The following is a 21,757-nucleotide window of genomic DNA, read 5'->3' on the forward strand; positions in this document are numbered from 1 at the left end:
GTGAGATATAAAGTCAGAATTGTGAGATATAAAGTCAGAATTGCGTGATATAAAGTCAGAATTGCGAGATATAAAGTCAGAATTGCGAGATATAAAGTCAGAATTGTGAGTTATAAAGTCATAATTGCGTGATATAAAGTCAGAATTGCGAAATATAAAGTCGGAAATGGGTGTTATAAAGTCATAATTGCGTGATATAAAGTCAGAATTGTGAGATATAAAGTCAGAATTGTGAGTTATAAAGTCAGAATTGTGAGTTATAAAGTCAGAATTGCGAGATATAAAGTCGAAATTGCGAGATATAGTTGGAATTGCGAGATATAAAGTCAGAATTGTGAGTTATAAAGTCAGAATTGCGAGATATAAAGTCAGAATTGCGAGATATAAAGTCAGAATTCCGAGATATAAAGTAAGAATTGCGAGACAAAGTCGGAATTGCGAGATATAAAGTCGGAATTGCGAGATATAAAGTCGGAATTGCGAAATATAAAGTCAGAATTGCGAGACATAAAGTCGGAATTGCGAGATATAAAGTCGGAATTGCGAGATATAAAGTTGGAATTGCGAGATATAAAGTCATAAATATCCCTGCTTGAAGCAACCCAATAAATTAATTAAACGTCATACCTTTGTGGATTTAAGACAAGTTGGAAGTTTTCATAACTTTAAGGGGTAATTTATGACTACTTTAAGAAGATTATTTTTAAGAATTTGAATTCTTCTTAAATTTTGTCTTAAGAACAATCTTAGGGGGGAAAAAAGTATTTTTGGGAATACAAAATATTCGCAACTTGTCAGAAAAATAAGAAAATTGTTTTATTTTTAAAGTGCCATTTTAAAAGCTCCTAATGTTGTTTCTCGTCTCCTACAACAGGTTCACATTCATCCAAGATCAAAAAACACTTTAATTTTCTCATAATATCCACTGCAGCATCAGTTCTTTTCTCTCAGTGTCTGAAATGGTTCGTTCGGAGATTCGGTCTCTCTAAACCCCGCCTTTCTGAGAGCTGCTCTACTCTGATTGGTCAGATGACCCAGTTTGCTGTGATTGGACAGAAACCAAACGCTCATTAGCATATCTGTATCTCAGCACTTGATACACAGTGATATGAACAGTAACGATGGCGTCAGTTTTACTGTATCAATCTCATCAAAGTGGATTTGCTTTGGCAGCAGAAAACAGCGTCTTCTCGACACCAACAACACAACCAAACTCTTCCAGTCTCAGATACAACTAAAGTGATTGAGGGCGGGGCAAAGCAGATGCTGTTCAGCCAATGAAGACCAGAGGCTGGCATTATGCAAATTAGTTACAAACCTACGTAGGTTCCTGTTGTCAATCTTTTACATTCACATCCAGACCATGAAGATCAAACTCAAGATGAATAAAAGCTCTGTGACCCCTGATGTTTTTTGTTTTAACGCCAGCAATTATGAAAGCGATATACTAACGAGCATATGTGGACTCAAAGCTGCTGTTCTCGCTAACAAGTCCTTCTAATGAGATCATTAATTACGTCCCCGAGCAGTAAAAATCTGCTGCATCAACATGTCGAGAACAACACAAATACGACGCGTGGGGTGTGAGAGCAGATTATGGGTCAGCGTGAGACCACATGAGCCGCAAGCCAGACGTGTGTTTTAGAGCGGCCAACCGTATGCTCTTAAACACCACCATCTGGACGAGAGAATGAACGAGACGCGTCAACAGACCGTTTACTGAGCGACTGATGCGCTGTAAAAATAGCTGCCTGGAATAATAATCAGTTACCAGGTTCAGTGTGAAACAAGATTATGCTTAAGGTTATGCTTTTTTACATGTTCATCTGTCGTTAGTGTGTAATGTTGCTGTTTGAGGATGAAAACGCCCTGCAAAGTTATTCCTCATTTAAATAATTCATACGCAGAATAAAGGGGTGGGGCCTGGTTGAGTTAGTTAGTAATGTGTTGAAACTGGCGGTAAGGAGTGGGACATTTCCCAAACACCAATCACAACACACTGCTCCAGCCGATCAATCAGAGCACATTGTGCTTTCTGAAGGAGGGGCTTCATAGAGACAGGAACTAAACACAGTGTTACTGACAGACTGGCCCTTTAAGATGCTGTCTTAGAAGATAGCTGTCTATGTAGGCAGCTCACTAGCCAAGCCACTGTGTGTGAGAGGATGTGATTATTTGTTTCTTTGTGCAGGATCTGTTTTTCCAGTGTGTGTATATTTAACTGGTGCTCTGTTTGAATGACACACAATATAAACAATCATGGTTTGCCTAATGGGTAATTAATCAGGGTCCCTGATTAGAGGTGATCAATTACAGGCCTCTAAAGAACACACAGTTAGCGGCGCACTCTCTCTGAACTAAACAATCACATGATGAGTAAAACTGACTCAAAACCTCACAAAACAGTTTGTTTTTGGTGTATATATACATCAAATACATTGTAAAAAATGTTCTTTCTCTGTGTTTCTGTCTTGTTTTTCAGCACAAATATCTAAACATTCTTAAATCAAGATACATTTACTAGAGAAGAGAAATGACTGAAGATAATAAGTCTTGTGTTTTGAAAAATGTATCATCAAAATTAAGTGCATTTGTGCTTAAAACAAGAACAAATATATGCCAATGGAGTCAGAAAAATAAACTTAATTCAGAGGGAAAACAAGATTATTTTTTTAAGCCCACTAACTATTAATATTCATTTTAATGTGGAGAAAGCATAACAAAGTAAATAAAGTATGAGAATACAGTAAATAAAGTGCACACTGGACTTCAGTATTTCATAGATGTGTTATATGGTGCTAACTTGACTCTGAAAGAGCGTCTGACCGTGTTCATTTCACACTCCTGCGCTGCTTTCTCCTCTGTTCATGATGTCACTCTGTGTCTTTATCTCCGGCTCTGAATCAGGGTTATTTTCTGCAGTCACCATCATTTTCTGCTGCAAATACAAAGACACAATATCAGGAAAAGCATGCGGGCATGCGCTCACACACACACACACACACACACACACACACACACACACACACACACACACACACACACACACACACACACACACACACACACACACACACACACACACACACTCATTCCTCACGTTTTTATAATAGTATTTCAACAACAGAACTAGTTTGGCTCTGGTGAATGACATAAAAACACTGGTGTGTGTGTGTGTGTGTGTGTGTGTGTGTGTGGGTGTGCATGTGGGTGTGTTTGAAAGGGAGGGAGAAATGATTTTATTCTCTTCACGTGTAACAGACGGAAAGAGAAATGAGCCGACGGGTACAGAGACACAGACTGTGAAACACTCGACATTTGATACCTCATTTAATTTAATTTAATTCTAAGTCATTTAAAAAATGTGGAGAAATTCATCTATGTACATGTAGCTTCATCAGGACTTACAGATGGAGAATAAATAATGGAGAAAAATACGGAAAGATACAAGACATGACGGAGACACAAACAGAGAATCAGATGCTGAGGCTGAACATCCTGAGATATGAGCGAGAAAATTAAGTGCAGAAAATATGAGAATATAGTAAAAAAGTGAAGAAAACATGAGAGTATAGTAAAAAAAAGTGTAGAATATATGAGAATACCACAAATAAAGTGCAGAATATGAAAATAAAATGTATAGAATATGAGAATACGGTAAATATAGTTTAGAAAATATGAGAATACAGTAAATAAAGCGCAGAAAATATGAGAATTCGGTAAATAAAGCACAGAAAATATGAGAATACAGTAAAAAAAAAAGAGTAGAAAATATGAGAACACAGTAAATAAAGCACAGAAAATATGAGATTACAGTAAATAAAGTGCAGAAAATATGATAATATAGTAAAAAATGAAGAAAACATGAGAATATAGTAAAAAAAAGTGTAGAAAATATGAGAATATGGTAAATAAAGCGCAGAAAATATGAGAATACTGCAAATGAAGTGCAGAATATGAAAATAAAGTGTAGAAAATATGAGAATACGGTAAATAAAGTGCAGAAAATATGAGAATACTGTAAATAAAGCGCAGGAAATATGAGTACAGTAAAAAAGAGTAGAAAATATGAGAATACAGTAAATAAAGCGCAGAAAATATGAGAATACAGTAAATAAAGCGCAGAAAATATGATAATACGGTAAATAAAGCACAGAAAATATGAGAATATGGTAAATAAAGCACAGAAAATATGAGAATACTGCAAATAAAGTGCAGAATATGAAAATAAAGTGTAGAAAATATGAGAATACGGAAAATAAAGCGCAGAAAATATGGGAATACGGTAAATAAAGCACAGGAAATATGAGAATACAGTAAAAAAGAGTAGAAAATATGAGAATACAGTAAATAAAGCACAGAAAATATGAGAATACGGTAAATAAAGCACAGGAAATATAAGAATACAGTAAAAAAAGAGTAGAAAATAGCGCAGGAAATATGAGAATACAGTAAAAAAAGAGTAGAAAATAGCGCAGGAAATATGAGAATACAGTTAAAAAAAGTAGAAAATATGAGAATACAGTAAATAAAGCGTAGAAAATATGAGAATATGGTAAATAAAGCACAGAAAATATGAGAATACTGCAAATAAAGTGCAGAATATGAAAATAAAGTGTAGAAAATATGAGAATACGGAAAATAAAGCGCAGAAAATATGAGAATACGGTAAATAAAGCACAGGAAATATGAGAATACAGTAAAAAAGAGTAGAAAATATGAGAATACGGAAAATAAAGCGCAGAAAATATGAGAATACGGTAAATAAAGCACAGGAAATATGAGAATACAGTAAAAAAAAAGAGTAGAAAATATGAGAATACAGTAAATAAAGCAGAGAAAATATGAGAATACAGTAAATAAAGTGCAGAAAATATGATAATATTGTAAAAAAAAGTGTAGAAAATATGAGAATATGGTAAATAAAGCACAGAAAATATGAGAATACTGCAAATAAAGTGCAGAATATGAAAATAAAGTGTAGAAAATATGAGAATACGGAAAATAAAGTGCAGAAAATATGAGAATACGGTAAATAAAGCGCACAAAATATGAGAATACAGAAATAAAAGAGTAGAAAATATGAGAATACAGTAAATAAAGCGCAGAAAATATGAGAATACAGTAAATAAAGCGCAGAAAATATGAGAATATGGTAAATAAAGCGCAGAAAATATGAGAATACAGTAAAAAAAGAGTAGAAAATATGAGAATACGGAAAATAAAGCACAGAAAATATGAGAATACGGTAAATAAAGCGCAGAAAATATGAGAATACTGTAAAAAAAGAGTAGAAAATATGAGAATACAGTAAATAAAGCGCAGAAAATATGAGAATACAGTAAATAAAGCGCAGAAAATATGAGAATACGGTAAATAAAGCGCAGAAAATATGAGAATACAGTAAATAAAGAGTAGAAAATATGAGAATACAGTAAATAAAGCGCAGAAAATACGAGAATACGGAAAATAAAGCGCAGAAAATATGAGAATACGGTAAATAAAGCACAGGAAATATGAGAATACAGTAAAAAAAGAGTAGAAAATATGAGAATACAGTAAATAAAGCACAGAAAATATGAGAATACGGTAAATAAAGCACAGGAAATATGAGAATACAGTAAAAAAAAGAGTAGAAAATATGAGAATACAGTAAAAAAAGAGCATAAAATAGCGTAGAAAATATGAGAATACAGTAAATAAAGTGCAGAAAATATGATAATATTGTAAAAAAAAGTGTAGAAAATATGAGAATATGGTAAATAAAGCACAGAAAATATAAGAATACTGCAAATAAATAAAGCACAGAAAATATGAGAATACGGTAAATAAAGCACAGGAAATATGAGAATACAGTAAAAAAAAGAGTAGAAAATATGAGAATACAGTAAATAAAGCGTAGAAAATATGAGAATACTGCAAATAAAGTGCAGAATATGAAAATAAAGTGTAGAAAATATGAGAATACGGAAAATAAAGTGCAGAAAATATGAGAATACGGTAAATAAAGCACAGAAAATATGAGAATACTGCAAATAAAGTGCAGAATATGAAAATAAAGTGTAGAAAATATGAGAATACGGAAAATAAAGCGCAGAAAATATGAGAATACGGTAAATAAAGCACAGGAAATATGAGAATACAGTAAAAAAAGCACAGGAAATATGAGAATACAGTAAAAAAAGAGTAGAAAATATGAGAATACAGTAAATAAAGCACAGAAAATATGAGAATACGGTAAATAAAGCACAGGAAATATGAGAATACAGTAAAAAAAAGAGTAGAAAATATGAGAATACAGTAAAAAAAGAGCATAAAATAGCGTAGAAAATATGAGAATACAGTAAAAAAAGAGTAGAAAATATGAGAATACAGTAAAAAAAAGAGCATAAAATAGCGTAGAAAATATGAGAATACAGTAAATAAAGTGCAGAAAATATGATAATATTGTAAAAAAAAGTGTAGAAAATATGAGAATATGGTAAATAAAGCACAGAAAATATAAGAATACTGCAAATAAATAAAGCACAGAAAATATGAGAATACGGTAAATAAAGCACAGGAAATATGAGAATACAGTAAAAAAAGAGTAGAAAATATGAGAATACAGTAAATAAAGCGTAGAAAATATGAGAATACAGTAAATAAAGTGCAAAAAATACGATAATATTGTAAAAAAAGTGTAGAAAATATGAGAATATGGTAAATAAAGCACAGAAAATATGAGAATACTGCAAATAAAGTGCAGAATATGAAAATAAAGTGTAGAAAATATGAGAATACGGAAAATAAAGCGCAGAAAATATGAGAATACGGTAAATAAAGCACAGAAAATATGAGAATACTGCAAATAAAGTGCAGAATATGAAAATAAAGTGTAGAAAATATGAGAATACGGAAAATAAAGCGCAGAAAATATGAGAATACGGTAAATAAAGCACAGGAAATATGAGAATACAGTAAAAAAAGAGTAGAAAATATGAGAATACGGAAAATAAAATGCAGAAAATATGAGAATACGGTAAATAAAGCACAGGAAATATGAGAATACAGTAAAAAAAAGAGTAAAAAATATGAGAATACAGTAAATAAAGCGTAGAAAATATGAGAATACAGTAAATAAAGTGCAGAAAATATGATAATATTGTAAAAAAAGTGTCGAAAATATGAAATATGGTAAATAAAGCACAGAAAATATGAGAATACTGCAAATAAAGTGCAGAATATGAAAATAAAGTGTAGAAAATATGAGAATACGGTAAATAAAGCGCAGAAAATATGAGAATACGGTAAATAAAGCGCACAAAATATGAGAATACAGTAAAAAAAGAGTAGAAAATATGAGAATACAGTAAATAAAGCGCAGAAAATATGAGAATACAGTAAATAAAGCACAGAAAATATGAGAATACGGTAAATAAAGCGCACAAAATATGAGAATACAGTAAAAAAAGAGTAGAAAATATGAGAATACAGTAAATAAAGTGCAGAAAATATGATTATAGTAAAAAAGTGAAGAAAACATGATTATAGTAAAAAAAGTGTAGAAAATATGAGAATATGGTAAATAAAGCGCAGAAAATATGAGAATACTGCAAATAAAGTGCAGAATTTGAAAATAAAGTAGAAAATATGAGAATACGGTAAATAAAGCGCAGAAAATATGAGAATACTGTAAATAAAGTGCAGAATATGAAAATAAAGTGTAGAAAATATGAGAATATGGTAAATAAAGCGCAGAAAATATGAGAATACTGCAAATAAAGTGCAGAATATGAAAATAAAGTGTAGAAAATATGAGAATACGGTAAATAAAGTGCAGGAAATATGAGAATACAGTAAATGAAGCGTAGAAAATATGAGCATAAAGTGCAGAAAATAAGAAGACAGTTCATAAAACATAGGAAATATTAATATTTGTAATGTGGTATGTAGTATGCAGTGTGTGAACAGTGCATATAGTGCATCCTAGTTTCATCCCAGTGAACTTCCTGTCCCTGTTGGAGTCTGTGTTCAAAGGACTCTGGAGTCTCAGCTCAACATTGTGCGTCTCATAACTCCTGACCTTCACTCCATTAGCACTCATCTCTGTCTGATAAGACCGTGTTCTGTTATCTGGATTATTTTACCCAAGAGTCTGTGAGGAGTGTGTGTTTGAGAGCGTGTGAGGTGATACAGAGGACGTGCTTTAAATGGAAACATACAGAGAGAAGGACAAGTGTCTCACACACACTGATAAGGACACTTCCGCCGCACTTACTGTACCAGGAACCAGAGAAACCCACGTTTGCACCAAGTGTGAGAGTGTGTGTGTTTCGCCCTACAGACACAGTTGGCAAACAACGTTAAATATAAGACATGCAGTGTCACCTGTTTTTAGCGTTCATCCACGTCTCTGTAACTCTCCTGCTGTGGCCACCAGAGAACTGAACCTGACTGAAAACAGAAAAGTGTAGCAAAAGTGTAAAAATCTCATAATTGAGATTTTTAATGTTTTTGAAAGAGTCTCTTATGCTCATTAAAGCTGCATTTATTTGATCAAAAATACAGTAAAAACAGTGAAATAGTATTGTAATTTAAAACAGCTGTTTTGTATTTAAATCAGGGTTCCTACACATTTTCCATTTCAAAATTCCATACTTTTCCAGACTTAAATTTCCAGACCTCCTTCCAAACAATTTTCTGCCATTGGTAAGCCTCGGTCTCCTTTTCTATGTTTTCTCTGCTTCATGTTTGTAGTAGGGGTCTTACAGTCTTTTAGTGATTTTTAAATCAGTGTTTGATTGTTGAAATAAAGTTTTGTATTTAGTATTCACGTCTAGGCCCTTCTCTTCTTAAAACTACGTTCCCGTGTGACTTCTGTTGGGGATTAATCTACAAGTACTAATATATTCCCTGTTTAAAAGGGTAGTGACTTTGTTTCCCTTTCTGACCATACCACTCGCTACATATTTAATATTTAATTTGTTTAACATTCTAATAATTCGACACATTTACTTCCTAGAAATCCTTCTCTGATTTATCCATTCTGTTCTGTTGTCAGTATTTGTTGATATCAACACATTTCTATAGAGTAGCCTACGAGTACGAGTAGCCTACAAAAGCGCAGTATCAGTTTCCGTAATATTTTAGAAATGCATAAGTTTATAAACATCTGCAAAGTAAAAAGAGGTGTAAAAGGTGGTGTGTAGGGGGGTCTGGGGGCATCCTCCCCCAGGAGAAGATTTTTGTGATTTTAACATGTAAATGAAACATTCTGGTGCACTCTGACAACAACATAAATGGCAAAACCAACATTTGTTTCAAGTAAAAAAAATAATAATAAATTATTGACAGTAGGGCTGAGAATTGACACAAATTTCAGTTTTTGGCCATTGAACGGCTTTTCTGAGGTAGGCTAAATGTGATATTTTTACATGCTGTTTTATTGATGCCTTTCTGCAGTTGAAACAATGATTGATCGATTGCATGTGATACAGAATTCAGTAAGTTGTACTTTATCTTTCAACATACCTTCGGATGTTCAATCATGTTTATTTTGTGCTGTAACTAGTAAAGCAGAAGAGATGGTCGGTTCACGAGCGCTACATCGATCTATCACGCCACAGAGCACCAAGAAAGATCACAACTCACTCCAGTCTATGGGAAAGTAGCCCATTTTCCATTCTTGTGAGAATCCTGAGACACGCACTCGCCCTGAAAAAAACCTCTTGGGATCTACACGATTCACATAAATTATGTATTTTGTTTCAAAAGAGATAATTTCGCTGTAAAGTGTCTAGTTTGCAGGTATAATAAATTAGATAACTGAATAGAGACAATAGTCTGGAAACACAAATATTTTTCCATACTCTGATTTCTTTTTTCCATACTTTTCCAGACCTGGAAATTACTCAAATCAAATTCCATACTTTTCCATACTTTTCCAAACCGCGTAGGAACCCTGTTAAATATATAATAAAGTGTAATTTATTCCTGTGATCAAAGCTGAATTTTCAGCATCATTACTCCAGTCTTCAGTGTCACATGATCCTTCAGAAATCATTCTAATATGATGATGTGATATTTTACTTGCATTTATTTGAAACAGAAATCTTTTGCAACATTATTAATGTCACTTTTGATCCATTTAGTGCATCTTTGCAAAATAAAAGTATTTAAAAAGAAAAAACTAAAACCATAAAAAAACATTTTCGTTAACAGAAATAAAAAATAAAATATTTCAGCTAGTTGCCAAAGCAACACTCCTAATTTTTTGAAAGTTGAAATACTAAAATAACTAAAACTAAAGCTAAAACTCAATTTCAGTGTTTTTTGTAATTTCGTTACATGCTTTTGTCATTTTATTTTTTTATTATTTTTTTTTAAATATTGCTAGTAAGGCTTAATTTATTTTCATCTCAGTTTTAGTTTTACTTTTTATTTATTTCCAGTTAATAATTTTAGTGCTTCAACTTAAACTTATTTCAGTTTATTTAAGTTATTATAAGTTTTTTTTATTTAGTTTGTCTAATATTTATATTTTATTTTATTCCAACTTTATTTCAATTAACAGAAATGTTTAAAATAGTTTTAGTTAATGATAATAACCCTGACTAAAAACTATATAGACATTTACTGAAAAAAAACAAAAAAAACATGAAATGACAAAAAACAGAAAACAAAATGACTAAAACTTTAAATAAAATGAAAATGAAAACAGAAAATATAAAATTAATTAAAATATTAACAAAAACTAAGTTATATTTTTCTGACCGCATTGGCAGGTATTTGTTTTTGTTTTCAGGATAAAGTCACTCAATTTTGATTATTTTGTTCAGAAAACAAGACTTTAAATCTTGTCAAGAATTTTTAGATATTTTACTAAAAAACAAGATAAAAATCTGTGTTTAAAAATTCATTCTGGTTTTGCACCAGAAACCAAAGACTTTAGATACACAAAGATGGTGGACTCATATTACCATGAATGGGAGAAAGTGCAACACTCAATATGGCGGAATATTCTAAATAAAAGAGCCAATCACTGATCAGTAAAGTCATCGCATCACTGCAGCAGCCGGCTGCAGAAGCTCCGGTTGCGGTCAGAAACAGTCAGTGTTCTGAGACGGGCTCTTCTGATTGGCTTCAAAGATGGCCGCCGATTGAAATGACTTGCCTTAAAGGGACTTTGCCAGAAACTGACAAACAGTTTAGCAGACAAACAGTAACTTATTTGCACTCATTCTTCAGATGCAGCATCAGCAGATCTTGAGCGACTGGCTGTGGCGTTTTTCGCCTCTTGTTTGCATAAAGTTGAGCGTTTCTTTACTTCTCGACACACTCACCGCTTGCTCAGCTCCGTTGTCAGTCTCTCGGTTCACAGCCGGTTCTCGACTGCAATAAACTCAAACGTTTGGCTGCACGAGACGACCGGATCAGTGTGTGTTTTGACAGTGTGGGAGTGAAGGGTAGCAGCGGAGATCAGGCACATCTGTAACAGAGAGGAAAGTTTGTACTTTATAATAAGGTTTCCTCAGTTTACATTAACATATTAGTTAACATGAATTAATAATAAACAAGCATTTATTAATCTTAGTCAATGGTAATTTCAACAGTTACTAATACATTTATGTTATGTTTTTATGTTAACTATTAAAAACATTTCTGTTAACTGAAATAAAGCTGAAAAAAGTAAATTAGATTTATCATGAAAACTAAAAAAAAAAAAAAAAAGCTACTTCAAAATATCAATAAAACTAAAACAAAAACCAAAATAACACTAAAAGAAAATTAAATGTGAATGTTTGACTGAACACTGTTATAAAACATGAATCATTTTGCTTTAGTAAACCTGTATCTTCACAATATCTGCTTATATTCGCAGGTAAAATGGTGGAGAAATTCAGTCTCAGAAAGTTATTTAATAAAAGTCATTTGCAGTTTATGGCGAAATTTAATTATCACTACTGCTTAATCATTTGGAGAAATCCCTCATTTACAGATTAGATTCATATGGAAAGGAATAAAACCGTGATGATGTCAAAGGAATCCAGTTAAATGTATTTAATTAATCTCATTTATAATAAATCAACCTGTAAATGAGATGAGTTCAGTGAACCTATGCTGATGATCCGCAAAGATGTGAAAAATGTTGCTAGAACTATAGACCAATACCTATGAATACTAATGAGATCATGTTGAAATATATTTTCTAGATTCAGTTGTGCCGTGTTAAAGGCTCCGGCTCATCTCTCACACTATATTATAATATAAATGCTCAGAACAATATTCCGTCCGCGTCTGTGACTCTCTGTGTCGAACAGATAAAGGGAAACACTGCTGAAAAACGACTCAAATGACTCTGTGTGAATAATCTCTGGCTTTTCATCTGACACAAAGTTTTATCCTTTTTTAAAAGAAGGAATATCGGAAGTATTTTAAATATTGGCTCAGACTCACACTGATAACAACACGCTTCCTTAAAGAGCTGAACACTCCAGCTGCATAATGTACTTATGAAGTAAAAAAAAAAAAAAAGTTTGAAACTTTTTAAAGAAATATTTACAATCCTTTAATATATTATTTTATTATTAGAATTTTTTTCTTAAATATTTAAATTATTTTTGTAAATATATTAATTATTTTAATAAATTATTAATTATTTAATTGACAAATTCATATTTTTATGTGATATTCCCAGTCCTCCATAATAAATATAGTACCAGATTTTATTACATTGATGTATAAAAACTCACTTTATCAGATATTACAAACACTTTGTGAAACTTTAATTTACAATGCTTTAATTTACTATTTTATTATTATAATTTTGTTCTTAATTATTTAAATTATGTTTGGCATGTCATTTTGTAAATATATCAATGCTTTTAATAAATTATTAACTTTTTAATAATTTATTATTACATATATTATAACTCAAATTGTAGAAAAAAACTTTTATCAGATATTATAAATATTTTTTTTACAACTTTTTAAAGGAATATTACAATGGTTTAATATACTATTTTATTATTGTACATATTTCTGAATTACTGAAATTAATTTTGGCATGTAATTTTGTGATTAAAAAGTCATTTTATCATAAAAATATGATAAAGTCATATTTTTATGTGATAATTTATCACAATCAGATTTCATTATTTTGATGTAAAAAAAAACTCACTTTATCAGATATTATAAACACTTGAAACTTTCAAGAAATACTTACAATGGTTTAGTATACTATTTTATTATCATATAATTTAATTTAATTAAACTTTTTTGGGGCATGCCATTGTGTAAATAAATTAATGTTTTAATAACTTAATTGATAAATTCTGTGGAGTGGTACGAGAGTCACGACGGAGATATAATGATAAATGATGCATCAATATGCAGAAACATTCAGCAGCTGAATGACTGTCACGTTTTGTTTTTGTTTTCATTCTGTTCCGTTTCCTTTGTCTGTGTTCGCTGTCATTAGTTCCTATGGTTCTTAATTATAGTCACATCTGTTTCTATTCTAGTTATTTATTTCTCTGCGCTATATATATACCCTTAGTTTCCTCGGCTCTTTTGTCTGATATTGTTTGCCTGTCAGTGTTAAGTGGTAGTTTATTTCTCCTATGATCTCCTGAGTTTTCCGTGTGAATCAGAATAAAGGCTATTTTTTGTACTCCATCGTTCGTCTTTACGACAGCAGCAGTGTTACAATAACATGATGGACCAATCACAACCCAGTATTCAAGAGACTTGTGCAATAAACATGAATATGAGTCTCTCTCTCGTTTTCTTTATCGCCCTGCAGGGAACGAGTGACATTAGAAAGATCCTCACTCCATGTGTCTCTCTGCAGAATGAATACAGTACCACACACACACACACACACACACACACACACACACACACACACACACACACACTTTAATTCTGCACTATAAAACATGATGCTTGGGGTCATTTAGTTCCATCAGCAAAGTTTTCTGTGTGAGTGTGTGTGTGTGTGAGAGAGAGAGAGAGAGTGTGTGTGAGTATTATTTTGCTGTTTATTACTGTGAATCTGCTCTGAAACAATTGGTAACACTTTATTTCTAAAGTCCATTTTAGACTTTCTACTAACTATAAGTAAGCTGTCAACTAACTGTCATCAGAGTATTATTAGACTGTTAGGGTTAGAATAAGTTGACATGTAGTTGCAAAGTTACTTATGGTTAATAGAAAGTCTAAAGTGGACAAAATAACAACCTGTACTGCATGACTTGACCTACTGAAAACATGATCATAATGAGCACAGACTAACACAGACCCAGAAGAAATCTATTTGCTTTTTCAGAAATTAATAATAATAATCAGCTTTATTTCCTAAATAAGGACATCCCCAAATGTTCCTAAAGGTTTTGTCAGATGTAATTTCTCTGGACAGATTTGTCAATAAAGTGAAGAGCAGTGAACTCACATTCAGTTTTCTTCCTAATGATTGATGTCATTAAATGTGGCGTTTCTGAGATCTCCACTAAATATCATCACTGCATGTGCTGCTGCTGTCACTGTACAGTGTACATACAGACTGTGTGTGTGTGTGTGTGTGTGACCCGCACTGACATTTCTGAAAGTTTAATAGCACATGTGTGTGTGTGTGTGTGTGTGTGTGTGTGTGTGTGTGCTGTGAGGGGATTTGACTCAGATTTGAACAGTAACAAAAGCATTTTAAATCCAGACTGCTCTGAGATCAGTGACCTGGTGAATCTGCAGAGAGGATTACAGAATCACACACACACACACACACACACACACACACACACACACACACACACACACACACACACACACACACACACACACACACACACACACACACACACACACAATGTTGTGTCTGTGCATGAGAAAAATAAACCAGCTAAAGCAGAACTGATACACACACACACACACACACACACACAGCAGAGAGCGAGCGAGAGATAAATGAAGGAGTTCATGCATTGTGGGATTGAAGCTCTTCCCGCTGTAGTCCGGTTCACTGTGGTTTAGTTCAGGTTTATTGATTCTGTGAGGTCGACCACATACTTTATAAACTTAAACTAAGCAAAAATTAGAAACACTGCCTTGACAATAAAACTGAAATAAGTTCGAATTGAAACACTAAAATTATAAACTAGATGAATAAAGTTTGTGTTGGCTTGACAAAGCCAGGTCTCAGAGTTTGAAATAACTTTGAAAAGCTTGGAGGTTTTACTCAGAGAAATGTTTTAGCATGTTGTTAGCACGATTTAACATGGTGCTAGCATGTTAGCATGATGTAACATGTTGTTAACAAGTTTTAACATGTTGTTAACATGATTTAGCATGTTTGCTAGCATGTTGTAACACATTGTTAGCACATTTTAACACGTTGCTAGCATTATTGGCTTTTTTCTAACATTTTGCTAACTTGTTTTAACACATTGGTAGCATGTTTTAGCATGTTAACAAGATTAGCATTTTGCTAGCATCTTATTATCATAATTAGCATGTTGTTATGTTTCTAGCATGATTAGTATGTTGTTAGCATGATTTAACACATTGTTAGCATTTTATAACATGCTGCTAGCACGAATTAGCACTTTGGCATAGCTGCCAACTCTCACGCATTCAGCGTGAGACTCACGCAATTGACCCAATTCTCACGCTCTCACGCCACACCCCCATATTCTCACGCAGACTCGTGCAGAAGTGAGGGGGAAAAAAACGCGCTGCATGATCTCGCAAAGCAACGCGCAGAGACCAGACAGACAGTGTACAGTGAGTTTTTTTGTGACAATTGTGAGGGAAATACACGATTTATTCCCATAAACTGTGTAGTCTTCTGTTCTCCCTCCCATCTGCACCGTGTGAATTGTGAACGCAGGCAGGTCAGTGAGTTACAGGGCGCTCCGTGTCTCCGTCCAGTTTAGGCTAGTAACTAATAGGACTAATATGCTGTTATATAGTTTATAGGGGTGTGACAAGATTTCTCGTTGAGGCGAAAAGTAGTCTGTGATGTTGCCATGACAGAGTGTTAGGATGATTAGGAAAGAATATGCCACCGCTACATTTACATTGCGCCTCCACTATCGTTTTGCTTTGTATTTAAATAAAAAAACATTTATTTCAGTTGGATAACGGTCGCTGCCGCTCCATATTTATAGAGTTACGCGCGATCACAAAAGTGAAAGTAAACGCGCGCGCGCATTCAAACGCGATTTCAATACCCCGCATTTGAAAGCGGCTCCCTGATGAATACAGATATCTCTCAATATGAAAGCTATCTTAGGCTGGGCAGTGTAGTTGTAACAATCTCTCAGCTCTGTATCAAAGAAAAATTGGTCTTATTTGCACTTTGAATATTGAGAGTGTGTGATTATGGTTGCACTTAAAGTGTTACCATAAAAATGAATAACAGTTTTCTCTTAATCTTATTAAGCACAAAAAGTAAGGTTTCATTTGTTAACATTAGTTAATGGTCTGTGAACTCTCATGAACTAACAATGAATGACAAATATAGCAATATATTGCTCATTGTTAGTTGATGTTGGTTAATACATTATTGTTAATAAATGAGATCTTATTGTAAAGTGTTACCATTTTTATTCATACTGTTTTTATTTCTATGATCAGTTTGTGGAAAGGAGTTCAGTTAGGAGGTCAAAAGTTGTAGAAGCTCATAAAAAAAAGAGACTGAAATCATACAGGAGAGAAGTCAGTCAGTTGAGTTAGTGGCAAAACCTTTTACAGTGCTTGAGTATTGTTGTCTTTTACTGCATATGATAATTCATACTCAGAAAGTAGAACTGAAATGACATTCATTACAAGATGATTAGTTAAAACATTTCAAATACACCTGCAGAATATTTTTTCTAGTTATGTATTTTGCCATCTTGTCTCGTCTCGAGATACCTGTCTCGTCACACCCCTAATACTTTATATAGAATTAAGTTAGCATTAGCGGAGTTGTTTGTTTTGCAGCACTGAGCAGTTATTTTACATAAGTTTATCATAAAAAAAACAGTACAAAAGCAAGCCACGCCCCTCCATAAGCCCCTCCCCCCAACCAAAGCCCCGCCCCCGAAATCTCACTCTAAGCTGAACTCAAAAGTTGGCAGCCCTGCATTGGTAGTATAATTTAACACATTGCTAACATGTTTTTGATGATTAACACATTGTTAACATGAATTAACATATTACTAGCCTGATTACCACACCACTAGCTTGATTTACCATACTGTTAACATGTTGCTAGCATAATTAGCTTTTTGCAAGCATGATTAGCACATATTAACATGTTTCAATCATGATTAACATGTTACTAGCATGATTAGCACATTACTAGCTTGATTTACCATGCTGTTAGCAAATTTAACATGTTGTTCGCATAATTAGCATGTTTCTAACAAGATTAGCACATTACTGGCATGATTAACATTTCTATCATGAGTTAACATGTTTGCTAGCATGGTTTGCATGTTACTAGCATCATTAGCATGTTGATTGTATGATTAGCATGTCACTAGCATGATTAGCACATTGCTAGAATGAATTAACACGTTGCTAGCATGATTAGCATGTTACTAGCATGATTACCACATTACTAGCTTGATTTAAAATGCTGTTAGCATTTTTCTAACATGATTAGCATGTTACTGGCATGATTAGCACATTTCTAACATGAGTTAACATGTTGCTAGCATAGTTTGCATGTTACTAGCATCATTAGCATGTTGCTAGTACGATTTGCATGTTATCAGCATGATTAGCACATTGCAAACATAATTAACATGTTACTAGCATGATTAGCAAATTGCTAGCATGAATTAGCACGTTGCTAGCATGTTTTTGCATGTTGTCCTAGGATAGTCGGTACACTTTGCTTGCGATAAACAGCTTAAATACTCTATAAAATTTATCGTAGGAAAGTCTTGAGCCCCTCAATGAAAGTCTACAGGACTTTTCGTAGTTTTGATCATCAGTTTAATTAGAATCGTAAGTCAGATCAGCTAGAAAAGAAACAGTCTGAGATGTTTGTTCTAGCTTGAAAGCTAGGAGAAGATTCTGTTTAAAATCAGAAGAAGAAGAAGAAGAAGCTTGAATAGTCCATCAAGCCAACATAATCAAACTTAACTAAATCTAAAACTAAAACTGAACTAAAAATAAATTAAAGGGAGAGTGAGTCACACACACGCTAGAGGCCAGGTTATTGATCATACACTCACCCATGATTGGTTATTGATCACTGAACTGATGACTTTAGTAGTGTGACGCTCTCTCATGTTTACTTGTTCATTAATGTGGAAAAGTGTCTGTGATGAAGGATAAAGCATCTATAGATCATTTATAGCTGCCCATTATAAAGTCTCACTGCACGTATCGTTCATGTATAAGGTGAAAAAGTAAGATCAGTCGACAGAAGATTGTGTGTAGCAGGTTTTCAAAGTTTTGATCATTTAGAGGCCTACGAAATTTGTGCATCAAATATAATACAGTAGCTTTATGCATTTAGTTTAGTGACATGCTAATGGAAAACATCAATCGTCTCCCATCTGTCTTGAATAATTCACTTATCAAGTTCTGTTTTACTCAGAAGGCAGCTGCCTATGTAGTCCAGTAGACAGGGTTTGTTTCTCTCCTCTCAGACGCAGAAAGACTCAAATACACAACGCAGTGTGTATCAAGAGTGTGTCTCTGGTAAGCATTGACTGCGATTGACTGCGGCTCAGGCTTTTAGAGCGGCGCGTCTGTGAGCGATAATTGAGGTGATGTTATTTAAAAAGCACTCAGCAGTAGAGAGACAGGCGGACCGAGAGAGAGACAGCAGAGCCGCGCTTTGTTACGGAGAGCAAGACAACGATGATCAGAAGAGACGGATAGAAGTGTGTGCATTAACAAACAATTCACAATTCACGACCGCGTCCTTTCACGGCTCTCGAACCAACGAACACTGAGATCTGAGCGAGATCAGAGCTGCGTTATGACATGATTCCCAGCAGGTGTTTTCAGTGGGGTTTCATTCAGATCCCGAGTGTTTGTAGGGTCTGTTTAATCTCGATTCAAATACCCACAAGATCTTATTCCTAAACGACACAAACAAAATATGTTTAAAGGTGCACTATGTAATATTTTCTGTCCGCTAGAGGCCTATTCAAAACAAAGGCGTAGCTTGATGACGCCAAGTTTGAGTGCGGAATCTTTGGACATGTGGTCTCCACCTCAACGGATTGGGATAGGACTCGGGAAGAAATCATGTTCATGAGGCGGGATTTTCTGTAGCCAGAGACCCCCACACAGTGATGGACTGATGTTTCAACTGATGTTATGCATTTATTATTTCTGAATTGTCCAACTATGAAATTGACATTTTTACTTGACAAATAAAATGTTATATTTGATTTACTCTGGATTCTTTTGAAATCATTATGTCCAGTAGATTATTAGAGTCCATATTTCCGCAAATCTGCATCAGGATAGATTAAAACTAAAGGTTTAATGAAAGGAGCATGTTGCACATCATGGGACTTTTTGATTTTTGTCTATTAATTGGCTATGGGTTCCTTCCAGATGCGATTTTTAACGATACTGTAGTGTGAAGCAGAGCAGGAGCAAGTGTTGTGGAGCTGAACGAGGAGCTGGAGCGATTGATCAACACACGCCTCACGAGAAGCGGGACTTTTATTATGACACAGTCGCCGGCGCCGCTTCCGCTTTTCCGGTCACGAGTATGAGGTAACACAGCTCTGTTTATCATATAGGTTGTTTGCAATCACGTAGTTCTGGCGACGCACAAAATACCAGGGCAAGCAGTGAAAATTAGAATGGAAGAGATGGAGAAAAGTCCTTTCTGTTCTGGTTTAGAAAGGTATAAACAGAAAATCACAACATATGTTGGACGTGATCTTTATGTTATGAAGATGAGCGATTTTCCACTGAATTGAAAGACTTTCCTGCCATCGAGGAGGTAGATATAGAGGATGTGAAGCTGCCGTCACGCCGCGTTCAGTTCTAGTCTGGGTTTATTTATATCGCGCTGCTTTTCTATTAGTGAAGTTAGGGCAGTATTTTTCGCGATTGTGAAAAATGTCACCATTGTAGGTCATTTATGCCGAATCGAGAATTGCAACAGGAGCTCACATCATCGTTCAAAGAAAAAACTGGACAGTGTAATACAATTGTTGCCTTTTATACGTGTAAAAACCAAGCGGCAACCTCCCCCAGTTTCTCGTGAAGCCATTACGGAAGTAACTTAAACTGTGATTCATGGACTGGCCACTAGGGACAGGCTGCAAAAGGGAGCAGAATCTCATTGACCATAATGTTAAAACAGAAAAAAACATGTTTACACTCTGGTTCAAATTGTGTTTTGGTCTATAATGCTAATTTTGCCCTTCATGACAACTCTGAGGGGGGTGAATTTTTTAAATAACTCATCCGTTCAAATTATATTAAGCCTTAAAGTTCTGCATAATTAAGGGCGTGGTCACTTGAGTGACAGGTGGATTGGCGCTGCTGTCTGTGAGCCGTCATGTTACCTCAGCTAATTCCAGCCGCTGAATTTGGCATCTCAGCCGTATTTGTGCCTTTTTTCTGGATTATTTTATACAATATATGGCTTGCTGCATACTCGAGACAAATTTCAGTCTGTGTACATGTGCTCGCATGCAGAACACACGTTGTTGGATCGTCGTGGCATTGGCTAAAAGTTTTGTTCCTGAGATTTACTACAATGACAATACCAAGAGGATATACAACTCCGACAGCACTGCTTGGATATAACTAAAACTGCTGCACTATTTAGAAAAATTATACTTTGGATACGTGCTCATTAGTTTGAGAAAACATTTGAGAGTTATACAGATATCTGGTACCTATATATGTAAGTATAGAGTTTTACATTATAAATGATGCTCAGATTGCATCCTTTCTTGAAGAACGATGATGGAGAGCAAATGATTCCGAAGATATGTAATGCAAACGATGGATAGTGACGATTTCATGGATTTACACTTTCATGAACAAAAAGTTTTTTTTTTTTATGTTTTGAAATGGACATTTTACCCAAGTGCAACGGATTGGATTCATCTCGTGATCTCTATTTCATTAAAGGTATGAAGTCCCAGTTGATTTTTTTGTGTTAGCCTACTGGTGTAAGAGCATCTATAACGTTATCTTAAAAAACACCGTAGATTGACAGTAAACCTTTAGTACTTTCTAATGATTTTGTTATCTTTATTAATATTTTAGCTAGTATCTAAGATAGATATGCTAGGCGGGCATTTTATTTTATTTGTGTAGCACATTTCATACACAATGGTAATTCAAAGTTCTTTACATAAAGAAGAACCAAATACATAATAATAATGGAACACATAAGAAATAGATATAACAGTAAAAACAGAATTTCGTTAGTTAGGAAATTTCAGGGAGTTCACTAAGGGAAGCAGGTTGAGGAGGTGACGGGAAGACGCCGTATATATCAAATCTAATAATGTCACTGATTTAACCCACTCCCTATCACTCTAAAGTGACGTTTTAGAATTAGTAACGGAGGCGTGGGCTCAACTAGGACAAGCTGTTTTTACTTTTATTCATTCGCAGGGTATGAATTCTTGATATCAACAATTAAATTTTCACTAAAATGCTAACTGTTGATATCAGGAATTAGATTTCTACTAGTAAAAATGCCAGTTTTTGATATCAGGAATTACATTTCCATTAGTAAAAATGTTCATTCTTGATATCAACAATGTCATCACTTGAAGAAATGCGAATT

General features: G+C 34.0%; 1 long non-coding RNA gene across 1 annotated transcript; it reads right to left on the bottom strand.

The window, feature by feature from the left end:
- Positions 1–2,803: 2,803 nt before the first annotated feature.
- On the bottom strand, positions 2,804–11,444 carry LOC137024098 (uncharacterized). Its single transcript, XR_010895633.1, has 3 exons — positions 11,325–11,444; positions 8,371–8,436; positions 2,804–2,938 (listed from the first exon to the last, which is right to left on the bottom strand). It is a non-coding gene; the product is annotated as an uncharacterized lncRNA (long non-coding RNA).
- Between the last annotated feature and the right edge of the window lie 10,313 nt (positions 11,445–21,757).

Source organism: Chanodichthys erythropterus, chromosome 8, assembly GCF_024489055.1.
Source record: "Chanodichthys erythropterus isolate Z2021 chromosome 8, ASM2448905v1, whole genome shotgun sequence".
In the NCBI taxonomy this organism is placed as follows: domain Eukaryota; kingdom Metazoa; phylum Chordata; class Actinopteri; order Cypriniformes; family Xenocyprididae; genus Chanodichthys; species Chanodichthys erythropterus.